This window comes from Schistocerca cancellata, chromosome 8, assembly GCF_023864275.1.
Source record: "Schistocerca cancellata isolate TAMUIC-IGC-003103 chromosome 8, iqSchCanc2.1, whole genome shotgun sequence".
Classification (NCBI taxonomy): Eukaryota; Metazoa; Arthropoda; class Insecta; order Orthoptera; family Acrididae; genus Schistocerca; species Schistocerca cancellata.
The window spans coordinates 424,676,552-424,690,572 of NC_064633.1; the positions used below are offsets into that span (position 1 = coordinate 424,676,552).

Consider the following 14,021-nt stretch of genomic DNA (forward strand, 5'->3'; position numbering starts at 1 on the left):
TATTATGCGTAATTATTTTGTCGTTTATATGTATCAAGTATATAAATGTGTGGAAGTATGTAAATTCTATCTATCTATCTATTGCTTGCGCCTTGCCCCGCAGTTACGCAGGGTCGGCCATGGTTAACCGGATTTGACATGTTAATTGTAAGGGGTGGCCGGATGCCCTTCCTGCCGCCACCCCGTACCCCCCCCCCCCCCCCAGGACGGAATTAGTGTACCCCAGTTGTCTGCGTCTAGTGTAAATCGTGAAATAGTGTCAATGTGAATCGTGGAACTGAGGCGGGACATGGGGACTAGCCCGGTATTCACTTAATAGGATGTGGAAAACCGCCTAAAAACCACACCCAGGCTGGTCCCGCACACTGGCCGTCGTCGTTAATCCGGGATCGGCGCGCCTACCCGAGACCAGAAAACAGCGCGTTAGCACTCTCGGCTATCCTGACGGGTTGTCTAAGTATGTAAATAAACTGTCAAAACTTTACTGACCTGTGGAACCCATTTTATATAAGTAGCAAACCCTTTGCAAAAAAAAAAGGGGACCAGCGGGAAAATGCTCCTGGAAGGGAGAGAAGACAGTGATGGTTAGAGAGAGGAAATGGCAGTGAAAGAGAAAGAGTGATGGATGGAGGCGATAGTAATGGGAGACAGGGGAGAGGAAATATTGGTGGTTAGTAAGAGACAATGACAGTAAAGAGACAGAGAGACAGATCGAGATAGAAGCAGTGTGACGAAAAGAGAGAGGAGTCAGTGGATATAAAAAATGCTGATGACTGGAGACCATACATACGTTTGAGTGACTTGGACCCTCGCAGATCGGTGAACTTTAACACGAAGGTGAAGGGGAGGGCGAATTTTGGTCCAAAGGTGTAGGGAAAAATTAAGTTGGATCCCCACGAGTGTTTGAGCTGCCTAGGTGTGGTGCAGATAGTGGCAGTGCGAACAGCGTAAGTGAGAGAGGAGACGCAGGGATATACTGTAGCACAATGCAACAAAAGGGAGACAGTGGAAGACATACATGTATAGACAGTTGCAGTGAGCGGGAGATGCTGAGTATGAAGGCTTCACTACAAAGAGTGACTGGCTAAAAGGATTTAGAATGTTTTGTATTAAAAGAATGTGAATACGTCCGCATGCCAAAATTTTTGGGGAGGAAGGCGGAATGAGGACTGAAGCAGATGATTCGCCATTTTTTTTGTTGGAGTCTTTTAACGAAGAAGATATTCGCTGTTTTTGAACTACGATAGGACAATTTTTCCGCTGGTCGTACTGTACTCCATAAGCACTGTAAGGTAAAATTTCGTTATTTGATTTCCTTCCCAGTATAGCAATTTTAATGGCTAACAATGTCTATTAAAATTGTTAAATACATATATACGTAGCATCTGTTCTTTTGGATATGTCCAAAAGATCTGACACTGCATATGTTTATAACTACGGCGATCAAAGCCTATGATACCTTCAGTGTACATGCGCATCAAACTCAAACTCTTGCGGGAATCGGTGAGTTTCCGCAAGTAATGAAGCTAATGATGAGCATGGGCACTACATCAGTAGTGTCTGGTATAAGTTGAGTATTTAGGTCTGACGAGAGGCGTGCTAGACCAATGCCGGAGGTTGTGGTCTGGAGATAAACATGTCGATTCTGTAAATAAGTAACATGTTTGGCCGGTGTTTCCTTCTTTTCAAGAATCATCTTATATTTTGTACACAGACAAAATGTAAACTTACAATAAAATGGAACACTGCAGTAAAACTTGCAGTACATACAACAAAATTTCAGTGAAAAAAAGTGGAGGTTCCTTTGACGAAACAAACTTGTCACCCTGCATGAGTGTTTCACTCCTAACTGAATAATTTCCGATCGTCTATAATTTAATTTGTTACCACCAGTACTAATGAATAGAGTTTGGCTCTACCAAAACTACGGTTCGGTGGTTTTGGAAACAATGCGTAAATGACGTACCAAATGGTAGGATTATCCGTAGTATTGCTAGCGGTGGTAGGGAAAGACACATAAATGAATGCGTGAGAGTGAAACGGGGAGCCGACGACTTCTCTTTTGTTTTTTGTTTGTTTCTTTGTTTTGCACATAATTAGAACCGCACATCGTTCAGTTTGGACCATTTCTGTTACTTACAAATTACACTGAAGTGCCAAAGAAACTGGTATAGACACGCGTATTAAAATACAGAGATATGTAAACAGGCAGAACACGGCACAGCGGTCGGCAACTCTTATACAAGACATGAGTCTGACGCAGTTGTTAGATTCGGTTACTGCTGCTTCAATGGCAGGTTATCAAGATTTAAGTGAGTTTGAACGTGGTGCCATAATCGGCGCACGAGCGATGGGACACTGCACCTCCGAGGTAGCGATGAAGTGGGGATTTTTTTTCGTACGACCACTTCACGAGTATACCGTGAATACCAGGAACGCGGTAAAACATCAAATCTCCGACGTCGCTGTGGCCGGAGAAAGATCCTGCAAGAAGAGAATCGTTCAACGTGACAGAAGTTCAACCCTTCCGCAAATTGCTTCAGATTTCAATTCTGGGCCATCAGCAAGTGTCAGCGTGCGAACCATTCAACGAAACATAATCGATATGGGCTTTCGGAGCCGAAGGACCACTCGTGTACCCTTGACGACTGCACGAGACAAAGCTTTACGCCTCGCCTGAGCCCGTCAACACCGACATCGCACTGTTGATGACTGGAAACATGTTGCATGGTCGGACGAGTTTCGTTTCAAACTGTATCGAGCGGATGGACGTCTACGGGTATGAATCAATGAACGCTGCATGTCAGCAAAGGACTGTTCAAACTGGGGGAGGATGTGTAATGATCTACATCTACATCTGCATTTATATTCCGCAAGCCACCCAACGGTGTGTGGCGGAGGGCACTTCACGTGCCACTGTCATTACCTCCCTTTCCTGTTCCAGTCGCGTATGGTTCGCGGGAAGAACGACTGTCTGAAAGCCTCTGTGCGCGCTCTAATCTCTCTAATTTTACATTCGTGATCTCCTCGGGAGGTATAAGTAGGGCGAAGCAATATATTCGATACCTCATCCAGAAACGCACCCTCTCGAAACCTGGAGAGCAAGCTACACCGCGATGCAGAGCGCCTCTCTTGCAGAGTCTGCCACTTGAGTTTGTTAAACATCTCCGTAACGCTATCACGGTTACCAAATAACCCTGTGACGAAACGCGCCGCTCTTCTTTGGATCTTCTCTATCTCCTCCGTCAACCCGATCTGGTACGGATCCCACACTGATGAGCAATACTCAAGTATAGGTCGAACGAGTGTTTTGTAAGCCACCTGCTTTGTTGATGGACTACATTTTCAAGACTGTAGCGCCTAGAACCACTCGGCCACACCGGCCGGCAACGCGACCAGCGTAACCGTTAGTACTGTTCGGCGAAATTTGGTATCAATGGGCTTGGGAGCAGACGACTGACGCGAGTGCCTTTGCTAACAGTACGATAGCGCCTAAAGTGCCTCTCCAGGGCTCGTGACCATATCGGTTGGATTCTAGAAGGCTGGAAAACCGTGGTCTGGTCAGGTGAGTGCCGATTTCAGTTGGTAAGAGCTAATGGTAGGATTCGAGTGTGGAGCAGACTCCACGATGCCATGGACACAGGTTGTCAACAAGGCACGGAGCTAGCTGGTGGTGGCTCCATAATGGTGTGGGCTTTATTTGCGTGGAATTGAGTGAGTCCTCGGTAATGTTCTACTGCTTGGTGACAATTTGCAGCCATTCATAGACTTAATGTTCCCAAACAACAATGTCGTTTTTGCGGATGACAATGCGCCATGTCAACGGGCCAACTGTTCGCGATTGGCTTGAAGAAATTTCTGGACAGTGTGATCAAATAATTTGACCAAACAGGTCATCCGACGTGAATCCCATCGAAAATTTGTGGAATATTAGAGACTGCAAAGGACTTGGAAGAGCAGCTGAAGGGAATGGATAGTGTCTTGAAAGGAGGATATAAGATGAACATCAACAAAAGCAAAACGAGGATAATGGAATGTAAACGAATTAAGTCGGGTGATGCTGAGGGAATTAGATTAGGAAATGAGACACTTAAAGTAGTAAAGGAGTTTTGCTATTTGGGGAGAAAAATAACTGATGATAGTCGAAGTTTCTTTTTTTTTTCCTTTTTTTTTACTTAAACCTAACTAACCTAAGGACATCACACACATCCATGCCCGAAGCAGGATTCGAACCTGCGACCGTAGCGGTCGCGCGGTTCCAGACTGTAGCGCCTAGAACCGCTCGGCCTCTTAGGCCGGCTGGTCGAAGCAGAGAGGATATAAAATGTAGACTTGCAATGGCAAGGAAAGCGTTTCTGAAGAAGAGAAATTTGTTAACATCGAGTATAGATTTAAGTATCAGGAAGTCGTTTCTGAATGTATTTATATGGATTGTAGCCATGTATGGAAGTGAAAAGTGGACGATAAATAGTTTAGACAAGAAGAGAATAGAAGCTTTCGAAATGTGGTGCTACAGAAGAATGCTGAAGATTAGATTGGTAGATCACATAACTAATGAGGAGGTATTGAATAGGATTGGGGAGAAGAGAAGTTTGTGGCACAACTTGACTAGAAATAGGGATCGGTTGGTAGGACATGTTCTGAGGCATCAAGGGATCACCAATTTAGTACTGGAGGGCAGCGAAGAGGGTAAAAATCATAGAGGGAGACCAAGAGATGAATACGCTAAGCAGATTCAGAAGGATGTAGGTTGGAGTAGGTACTGGGAGATGAAGAAGCTTGCACAGGATAGAGTAGCATGGAGAGCTGCATCAAACCAGTCTCAGGACTGAATACCACAACAACAACATAATCTAAAGATCAGTTCGTGCACAAAATTCTACTCTGGCAACACTTTCGGATTTATGGACGGCTGCAGAGACAGTGTGGCGCAATATTTCTGGAAGGGACTACCAACGACTGGAGTCCCTGCCACGTCGAGTTGCTGCACTGCGCAATGCAAAAGGAGGTATCCCATTTTCTTTGTTATCTCCGTGTACAACTGTAGTGGCGACAGTGGGTAGAAGCTGACGATCGCACAATTTTGTAGCGCACGTGCATAAAATGTATGCACTTCCTTTCGTATTCGAGGTTTCTTCACTCCTGAAAATTGCGGGGAAGTACAGTGCCGGCGAGGAGGCCCGCACCAGCGACCCGCCAGGAAGTGTCATCATGTCGAGGCGAGGCAGCGCCACGTCGTGCCTTACCGGAGTCCCAGCAGGCGGCGCAGCGCGACACGGCGCGCCGTCACGAAGTGTTTTCCTAACTGTTCCCCGGCACTCACGAAATCGGCCGCCCATTACAAGAACAGCGGCCGGCTGCCGGCCTGCGCAGTTTTTCGTGTACTTAATCTCTACGGTCGTCGTGCAGCCGACAAGGTGAAGTCTAAGGTCCCCGTATCCTGTGTTTCAGATGTGCTGACGTCACACCCCGGGGCGACGCGCCAGCGCGGAGCAACCGCCGTTCTACTCATGGTGAGTACTTTTCGGGTAGTAGTCTTTCTTCGTACAGGGTGCACAATCACGGTACATTTATTTTCGAAACTGATTTTCCTGCGTAGTCTGTTCTTTCGTTTTGAGATACACTTTATTTCTTTACTAGCTGAGTACCCAGTTCCCCGGATTTGTATTTATTCCAATCTTCTGTTTTGCATCTAATCCTTTCCTCTTATTGTCCATTTCTACATCTACATCTACATTTATACTCCGCAAGCCACCCAACGGTGTGTGGCGGTGGGCACTTTACGTGCCATAGTCATTACCTCCCTTTTCTGTTCCAGTCGCGTATGGTTTGCGGGAAGAACGACTGTCTGAAAGCCTCCGTGCGCGCTCGAATCTCTCTAATTTTACATTCGTGATCTCCTCGGGAGGTATAAGTAGGGGGAAGCAATATATTCGATACCTCATCCAGAAACGCACCCTCTCGAAACCTGGACAGCAAGATACACCGCGATGCAAAGCGCCTCTCTTGCAAAGTCTGCCACTTGAGTTTGCTAAACATCTCCGTAACGCCATCACGCTTACCATAAAACCCTGTGACGAAACGCGCCGCTCTTCTTTGGACCTTCTCTATCTCCTCCGTCAACCCGACCTGGTACGGATCTCACACTGATGAGCAATACTCAAGCATAGGTCGAACGAGTGTTTGTAAGCCACCTCCTTTGTTGATGGACTACATTTTCTAAGAACTCTCCCAATGAATCTCAACCTGGTACCCACCTTACCAACAATTAATTTTATATGGTCATTCCAGTGCAAATCGTTCCGCACGCATACTCCCAGATATTTTACAGAAGTAACTGCTACCAGTGTTTGTTCCGCTATCATATAATCATACAATAAAGGATCCTTCTTTCTATGTATTCGCAATACATTACATTTGTCTATGTTAAGGGTCAGTTGCCACTCCCTGCACCAAGTGCCTATCCGCTGCAGATCTTCCTGCATTTCACTGCAATTTTCTAATGCTGCAATTTCTCTGTATATTACAGCATCATCAGCGAAAAGCCGGATGGAACTTCCGACACTATCTACTAGGTCATTTATATATATTGTGAAAAGGAATGGTCCCATAATACTCCCGTGTGGCACGCCAGAGGTTACTTTAACGTCTGTAGACGTCTCTCCATTGAGAACAACATGCCTCTGTTCTGTTTGCTAAAAACTGTTCAATCCAGCCACACAGCTGGTCTGATATTCCGTAGGCTCTTACTTTGTTTATCAGGCGACAGTGCGGAACTGTATCGAATGCCTTCCGGAAGCCAAGGAAAATAGCATCTACCTGGGAGCCTGTATCTAACATTTTCTGGGTCTCATGAACAAATAAAGCGAGTTGGGTTCACACGATCGCTGTTTCCGGAATCCATGTTCATTCCTACAGATTAGATTCTGGGTTTCCAGAAACGACATGATACGTCTCTCTGTCCATCTCCTCGACCCCTTCTCACTATCCATCTCCTTCTCCGCCTTCTCCCGGTTGGTCTCCTCCTCTTCCCTTTGTCTGCACATTCCCTCCTCTCTTGCCTGTCTGTTTGTCCCTCCCTCTCTGTCCATGTCTTCCTCCCCCTTGTCTGTATTCACCTCCTCCTTCCTCTTCGCTGTCTGTTCATCTCCCCTCCCAACTTATCTCTCCATGTTATCACACTAACCCCGATACGAAGCTGGTCATTATTATCCCCAAAGTATTTCTTTCCAGATCGTTAACTACAAGGGGCGCTCAGTAAATATTGCAACACTTTTTTTGTGAGGGCAGGCTGATTTTATTCAGGATTCCAATACATAATATTATGCCCTACTGTTTTTACTACAAAACCCTTTTTTCAACACAATCAAAGCTAAAGGAAGTAGGTTACAGTACACTTGTTCGCCTACTGCTTGAATACTGCTCACCAGTGTGGTTATCCGTACCAGATAGGGTTGATAGAAGAGATAGAGAAGATCCAACGGAGAGCAGCGCGCTTTGTTACAGGATCATTTAGTTATCGCGAAAGCTTTACGGAGATGATAGATAAACTCCAGTGACTCTGCAAGAGAGACGCTCAGTAGCTCAGTACGGGCTTTTGTTGAAGTTTCGAGAACATTCCTTCACCGGGGAGTCATGCAGTATATTGCTCCCTCCTACGTATATCTGGCGAAGAGACCATGAGGATAAAATCAGAGAGATTAGAGCCCACACAGAGGCATACCGACAATCTTTCTTTCCACGAACAATACGAGATTGGAATAGAAGAGAGGTGGCTTGCGGAGTATGGATGTAGATGTAGATACAAATGCGGCGGCCTTACGCCACCTTACTGGGAGGGCACGTATCCTCACATGAAATCACTCTACGAGATGACGTAGTATCCAACGTACAGCTGCATCAGTAGCTTCTCCATCCTCCACTACTGCTTCCTACGGATTGAATCCTTTACAGAGCCAAACAGATAGAGGTTGGAAGGTGCGAGATTCGGCCTGTATTGTGGATAGAAAGAACAGTTAAATTAAGTTTCGTGATCTCCTCTCGGGTGCGCGGACTTGTGTGAGGCCTTGCAGTGTCATGGAGAAGGAGAAGTTCGTTTGCATTTTTTTGGCGACGAACTCGCTACAGTGCCCAACATTGCAGCAGTCACAGCTGTGTGCACCCAGCCGGGATGCAGGAGACGTGAGAGATTTGCTCAACGTTGCTGCGACTATGACAGACACGTCGCCCAACGGCCCACCGTGATTTTATTCACTGCCAGATCTTCATACACGGTCTGCAAGGGCCTATCAGTATCTGCGATGCTCCGGTTTCCCACCACAGGAAACTCAAAGGCAGCTCTCTGCTTGGAACGCACCTCCGTTACAGACGCCATTTTGAAGGTTACGTACAGCGCCGCCACCTAACGGAACTTCATCAAACTGTAGCGGCTAAAGCGGGAATATTCCATGACAAGTGATTCCGCATTTTTTTTTTCCAATCGAAACTGGCGGAGAAAAAGAAATGTTGCATTATTTACTGAACGTCCCTCGTAATATGTGTTCCAGATTTCGTTGAAATACTTCCAGGCGTTTAGGATGATCTTTGTACCATTGGATTTGCCCGCGTACGCACATGTCTAATATTTCACATATGTTTAACATATTTCACATGTATTTTTATACACATTTTACCTGTATCCCTAGCGTATTTCGCCCTGCAGTGTTATTTTCAGACAGCTTAATGTTTATGGCATCGTATCTCCTGAACTATATGTTGCTCAATGACATACCGGGTGATCAAAAAGTCATTATAAATTTGGAAACTTAATAAACCACGAAATAATGTAGATAGAGAGGTAAAAATTGACACACGTGCTTGGAATGACATGGGGTTTTATTAGAACAAAAAAGAAACACCCCATATTGCTAAACGCGTGAAAGATCTCTTGTGCGCATCGTTTGGTGATGATCGTGTGCTCAGCCGCCACTTTCGTCATGCTTGGCCTCCCAGGTCCCCAGACCTAGTCCGTGCGATTATTGGCTTTGGGGTTACCTGAAGTCACAAGCGTATCGTGATCGACCGACATCTCTAGGGATGCTGAAAGACAACATCCTACGTCAATGCCTCACCATAACTCCTGACACGCTTTACAATGCTGTTCACAACATTATACTTCGACTACAGCTATTGTTGAGGAATGATGGTAGACATATTGATCACATATTGAGCACATCATCTTTGCTTTGTCTTGCTTTGTTATGCTAATTATTGCTATTCTGATCAGATGAAGGGCCATCTGTCGGACATTTTTTGAACTTTTGTATTTTTTGGTTCTAATAAAACCCCATGTCATTACAAGCATGTGTGTCAATTTGTACCTCTCTTTCTACATTATTGCGTGATTTATTCAGTTTTCAAATTTATACTGACTTTTTGATCACCCGGTATTTTTGCACGTACATTCAGTGCTATATGTGGTTACTGTCTGCGAAACGTGTTGTGAAATTAAAACGTCGTACATGATGTTCAATTCGTAGTCATTTTTTTGTTTTAAGTGTTGGCTCACAGTTGGAGAAGTGTACCTTTTGTGGGTTATCTTACAGCGCATACTGTAAATCGTTAAGGTAGTCTAGTGAGCCGCGACTCCTAGAAGTAATGCATTCAGGTATTTTACAAATACCGTAATAATAACGAAGAATACAATAGAACTGATGCTGATTGTAAAACCTGCAACAAAATTTTGAAAATACGTCGGACATGAAATCACGTTTGCAACTTCACAAATACAAAGACGAATTAGTTAATGTAAAACACATATTAAGAGTAATCAGATCAAATGTAACGGGGACCTACAATCTGAACGACTGGCAACAGTGAGATGGAGCCATCAGATCCTGCTCGTATATTTTGCTGCTATATTAAAGCACCCTGTCTTGCTTTCCCACTCGCCATTTGTGTGCGAAAGTAGGAAGATGTAAGTCATTTTACTCTCAGTTTTTACACTGATATTTGTGTATACCCTTCCCATATCCTTCTGCTGCAGTTTGATCCACTATGCCCAGATGAGGTGAATAAATGTGACTTTTGTAAGAGTGTGCAGTATTCGTAGTCTATTAAACCAGATTTGCTAATAAGTAGTAGCATAGATGCAGAGGCTCAAAGGGTTAACTTTACTGGTGGGGCGGGTATTTGTATTCTAACCTTCTCGGTTATTGCCATCTATGCGTTCAGAAACCAATTTCGGGACTTATTAGAGCATTTTTCAAGTGAATGCACATTATACTTCGAATTATTAGTCCTACCCCAAAGTCGGAACATTTGTCAGTATGGGTAAGGCTTTTGCGGGACGAGTCATGATACCCCTAGAAATCGATACATCCGGCGAAAACCTGGATATCAGCAGCACTGGTCTTGGAAACTGTTTCCAGAAGGAATTTTCGCCCTCCAGCGTAGTAAGCGTTGTTTTATAACTTCCTGGCAGACAAAAATATATACCAGACTAGGACTCGAATACAAATTAGAACATTACCCGTGAAATTTTGTGTTCCAAGTTTGAGATCCGGTTTGGCACACAGTTTTAATCTGTTCATGAAGTTTCAAAACAGCACCCTCGTAGTGGAAGATTCATTCTGGCGTCCATCATTTCGCTTAGTTTACTACGAGCGGCGTGCGTATATTCGTAGAGAGGTTTAAAACGTACAGTCTTACGTTCAGCTGACAGCATATACTGCTTTAAAAGAGAGCGCCGCGCACGTAGCATATGGAGGCCCGACTTAAGCAGCAGCGCTTCGTGTCGTCAAGGAGACGGCCGCCCGATTGTCTGGCAGGCTAACAAAGGCTCCGTGAGCTGGCAAACACTTGCCTCTATTGTTTGTCGGTTTCAGTGGTCGCGTCACGACTCCAAATTCCAGTGGCAACGAAAACGCCCTCGACAATTTTTCTTCCCACTTTGACACTTCCTGAGTACAGAAAGACCCTGGGAAAGTTGGGCTGACACAAAACACCCCAAGAATAAACTAGTCAGGATGGAACCGCAGAATAGCACAAAACTCTACTTTGCAGCAAAGAAGCGTGAATTAGTATTGTTCGTAAATCGAAGACTCTGCAGCATGTGGTAGCAGTGCTGCTGCACAGCTTATCTTTATATCTTTTTACAGCGACGTCATTTCAGGGAACTCTTACGTCAGACTACAGTTACAAAAGCTTCCAGGTTACTCGCCTGTTCAGCCCACATACCGCTGTCCCTCGTATTAAGCCATCGGATACTCCTTTAACTAGGAATAGCGCTATTGCTCACATCTAGTAAGATGTTTGATTTTATGTTGCAGAAGCCAAAATTTTCGGTTTTATTATCTGCAGCAGCTGATCTGTGACAGAAGGCCTTGGGGAACCTTTTTGCACAATGTAATAGTCCATTTCTCCTGCAGGGCGCTTCTGTGTTTGTAGTGACCACTCGAGAAACAAAATATAAAGAAATGGACTGCGAATCTGTAACATGCCTCGCACTGTAATACGGTGGCTACAAGACAGTCAGTGAGAAATCAACTTATACCTTTATACAACACTCCGTGACTGATACAGCCCACATTTTCACATTTATGTTCAAAAGCTTGCCGCGCGGGATTAGCCGAGCGGTCTAGGCGCTGCTGTCATGGACTGTGCGGCTAGTCCCGGCGGAGGTTCGAGTCCTCCTCCCTCGGGCATTCGTGTGTGTGTGTTTGTCCTTAGGATAATTTAGTTTAAGTAGTGTGTAAGCTTAGGGACTGATGACCTTAGCAGTTAAGTCCCATAAGATTTCACACACATCTGAACATTTCAAAAGCTTCCTTGCAGTAATTTACGGCCTATATTATACTGTTGCTTACCTGTTTGTCCTATCACAAATGAATGTGTGTTTTCGATCAGTGTACTGGGAATTATGGCTCATCCCATGACGGAATAGATTTGACTCCGATGGTATTATACAAACATTTTATCAATATAGATTTCAGTAATGCCAGTACATCGATTGGGCATGGTATGTTACACAATTTCAGCATAAAACTAAACAAGCAAATATATTTTTGCACAAATGCATAGAGAAAATATACGTAGCCGACGTTTACAGCACTCATCCTTGAATATTATTTGTGGTAGAATGTTTGACATACTCTTTTGTCGATGATGATGTGATTCTTCAACTTCTCCCGGCGTATTTCTTGCTCGAACAGTCCACGTTTGTACTGCCGGTCCATAGTGTCCAACGGGCACTATGGACCGGCAGTACACCCGTAGACTGTTCGAGTACACAGATGACGTTCTTAACACATTTTTATGCAAAGTTACGTTATACATTTTGTTTAAAGTAGTACGTAAAAATTAAATTTTATTGATTTATCATCTGGGAGTATCAAACAACAACAGTCTTGTCTGTAAATGAAATCAATAATTAATGTTATATAAAACAAAATACAGTAGAGCAGAATATAAATAAAGGTAGTATTTGGTATGGCACCTTATAGCAGCCATTAAAGCTTAACATCCAAGGACTGCAGCCAGTCTAATGCAGAACGAGTCGTATTTGATAACATCTGTGAAAGGACCAGTATGCTTCCTTAAATGGCATTCAAGGGCAATGCGCTCCACGATTTGGTCACCAGCTCCGCCCTCAAAGACTGGGCTTCTGTACAATATGGCGTTGCATTTTACATGCCATGCCTTAATTCAGTTGGAATGCGGAAACCAATGTGCTATAAAAAGTAATAAAAACAGTAAAAGACTACTGCTATTACAAGGAAAGTAAGTTCTGCACACCATAGATTTTGCATCTGCAGAGCAAGAACCCATCCCCAACGAGATGGATAAAATTTTGCACAGGAATACTTTCGCGTGACATTATTAAGTAACAATAAAACGAGGAGGACTTAACGAAAACGCCAGCGTTAGCATATTAACTTCCGCTCACCTTCCATTTAATTTATTGACAAAAATTAAACCTGGTATATCTAAATGCAAAGAAAGGTGGAGTCAAGTTCCCAAGTAAGGAACAACATGACACTGAAGCAAGGATACTATAAAAACCTCCAGGAAACACAACGAACCTTAAGACAAGAGACAATGGAGTACTACAACAATACGATAAGAGAAGTAGAGGATGTTTTCAAGAATCACAGGGCAAGGCAGATATATTAAAATATAAGAAAAATGGCCAGTTTGCTAAAAGGGAACAGTTTTACTAAATGGGAACAATTCATAAAATAGCGGCGTGGGAAAATACTGGCCAACAAGAGTGACATACAAAAAATATGGAAGACATACTTTTACAAATACTGAATAGCAATGATTCAAAGTCTTACTTTAAATTTCAAGTAACTGATACAGCTCATGTGTAAGTCAACATCCCATCAGTAAACGAAATACAGCAAGCAATAAAAAAGTTAAGGACTGACAAGGCTTGTGGCGAAGAGCAGGTATACGATGAACGAGTAAAGAATGAAGGACCATAACTGCAATTAGAACTACAATATTTAATAGAAACGTTTTTGAAGACAGGATTCATACCTGCAAACCAGAAAACCCCGCTTATATGTCCCATGTTTAAGAAGAATGATCCACTTGTCCGCAGTAACTAGAGAGGACTTCCTTTACTGGATGTCACTTATAGAATCCTATCGGTTTGCCTATTGAACTGGCTGATCACATTAACTGAATAACTAACTGGGGACTACCAATGATGCGGTTTCCTCAACAATAGATCTACATTACTGTATCTACTCACTCTACGGTCAATGAGAAGGCGTGGGAATTCAGCATACGTGTCCACATGTCATGACACCACACACCGACAGATACTGATAAATATACCGAGGGAATTTGAAATAGCCCCAGAGTTAATCAGATTTGTTCAAACGTGTATAGACGAAACTTTTGTCGTATAAACTGAAAATTTTAAAGAATACACTAGTCTCAAACAAGGGGACGTCATTTCACCCGTTTTGTTTAACCTCGTCTTAGACCGATAGAGAATTTAGTAAAGCTAAACCACAAGGGACGCGACTGCA

The 14,021-nt window shown here is 43.8% G+C and overlaps 1 protein-coding gene across 2 annotated transcripts in view; it reads left to right on the plus strand.

Moving 5' to 3' along the window:
* The window catches only part of LOC126095038 (ras association domain-containing protein 10-like), a 1,121,197-nt gene that overhangs the window by 928,581 nt on the left and 178,595 nt on the right, over positions 1-14,021 (plus strand). For both annotated transcript variants that reach the window (XM_049909708.1, XM_049909709.1), the window contains one exon: positions 5,452-5,513. The gene's annotated coding sequence lies outside the window, so the exon portion shown is untranslated. The remainder of the gene's footprint in view (positions 1-5,451; positions 5,514-14,021) is intronic.